The sequence below is a fragment of the Haplochromis burtoni genome, unplaced genomic scaffold (genome assembly GCF_018398535.1).
Source record: "Haplochromis burtoni strain Fernald_Lab_line unplaced genomic scaffold, NCSU_Asbu1 Contig_644, whole genome shotgun sequence".
Classification (NCBI taxonomy): Eukaryota; Metazoa; Chordata; class Actinopteri; order Cichliformes; family Cichlidae; genus Haplochromis; species Haplochromis burtoni.
The window spans coordinates 168,016-170,128 of NW_024583005.1; positions in this window are offsets into that span (position 1 = coordinate 168,016).

The following is a 2,113-nucleotide window of genomic DNA, read 5'->3' on the forward strand; positions in this document are numbered from 1 at the left end:
CCGAGAGATTGAGATAGGGAAGTCCTTTGGAAATGAAGCGTAATGTGAGATGTGTAAAAATAGATCAAAGGAGAAAGTGAGGCAAAAACAAAAGGAAAGAAGAGGGAAAAACAATAAAGCAACAGGATGATGCAGGGAGGCAGCGTGTCAAAGTGGGAAGGCAAAGAGCTGGAAAGTAGAAAGCAAAAAGACGAACTGCAAAAAGTGGTGGGAGAGAGGAAGACGTGCTCTTTAATAAAACAGTGACTCAGAAAGTGAGGGATCATAAGAGGCAGAGCGCAGAGAAAGTGGAATATTAGGATGATGAGAGAGTCGGGGGAGGAACACAGTGAAAAGTTACATGCCTCCTTTTTCCGTCTTTGCAATAATATTGTAATACATATAAAGTCATCCTTTGGTCTGCTAGATGGGTAACTGAAGACCCTTGACTGCTTTAGCGAGACAAAGTACAAGACAAATAAAGAACACAAACTGGTTGTTAAAGGATTGTTGGAGGCGATGTACCAAGAAGAAAACTTACAATCCTCCATCGCCATTAGACTCAAAATGAGAGATGAATCTTGCTATCCGGAGCATCTGGAAGCTGATGGGCCTCAAAAAGGTTAATTTGATTTAGTCTGGCCATATTCATTACAGAGCAGAATAAAAATGATTCATAATGATTTGGTCTAATGCATCTGCAGTTAGTTTATTATAATAGGTTTAAAAAGAATGGAAAGTGAGGAAATGGAGATAATATGCAAAGATGAAAAGGCAAACTAGGGACAAAAGTTTGAGGAAAGGAAATAGTCTGGAGAAAAACGAGTGAGACAAAGCATAGAGACTGACATGGCAACTCCTGAAGAGTCATGAAAAAGTGGCAATGAAATGTAAGAACGCTGTATGTTTGCAAGGAATAATCCGATGCCATTGTTTTACACTAACCATTCACCAACATAGTTTTAATCTACTTCATTTCTACACTCAAACAGCTTCACACTGGGAAGAACTTCAAAGGAGCGTAAGATGTCTGTATAACTGAAATACAAAATTTGAGGTGCAGAGAAACAAAAAGAAAACTTAAGAAGGGACAGGGAAGCAAGTAGACCCGACAGTAAAATCCACCAACATCCAGAGTTGTTGTCAGTTGAATTCTAGAGCTACAGCAAGGAGAACTGTGTTTGGAGACCACAGCACAGGCAAAATGATCGCAACCCTGTGCAATAAACTTGCAATCGTGTTGCCTTTGAAACAGTTGCTTCAAAGACAGTTGGAGTCAGTTTGAGGTGACTTTTGTGCTTCAATAAAGTCAGATTTAGTCAACCTACAATTAGGATTAAACTAGTAATTACATGTGCAATAATAAGTCTACATGGAAATTCACAGTAAACAGAATTGACCTTCACTACTTACAGTCAGAACCTTGCTTGAAAAGGAAATTCAGGAATTCTTGCACAAATAGTGACAAAGTCATTGCAGGAAGCTGCATTAACTTCACAATGATACAGGCACTTGGTAATATTGCTTAATATAGGAATATAACTAGAATACAAATAGCTGACAATCAGTTGAGTCAAGTCCCCTATGACAAAGAGGCACGCTGCAGATAAGTTGGCACAGGCAGATTAATTGCAATGTGTTGCCAATCTTTATGCATTTATAAATTAAATGGCAATTATCGGTGATGCCACGGTTGATGCTGGCCAACCGTGGGGATGTGAGGAAGGAGGACCCAGGCGCGACGCTCTGAATGCAAACAGTGCAGTTTATTTACAGTGAATGGAAAACATAACAATAAATCCTCAGTACGTTCCCGACTCCCGTGACATGTCCTCTTCCCAGTGCTAGTGTTCCTGTCTCCGTTCCTCAGTGTCTGAGCACCCCCTGATCGCTGCCCTCTCGTTTACACGCGCCTCCTGGGGAAATAACAGAGAGGCAGCCGTCAGACACACCACAATGCATCAGACTAAACTTAGTAACTGGTCAAGAGACTAACGTGAAGCCACGCAATGATCCAGCGTCGGAGAGAGCTCCACCACACTCTTAAGTAGCTCCTCCGACGGGGCTTGATCAGCTGTGTGATGGTCTTCAGGTGTGGCCAACCACCTGGCACCTGACACACACACACACACAC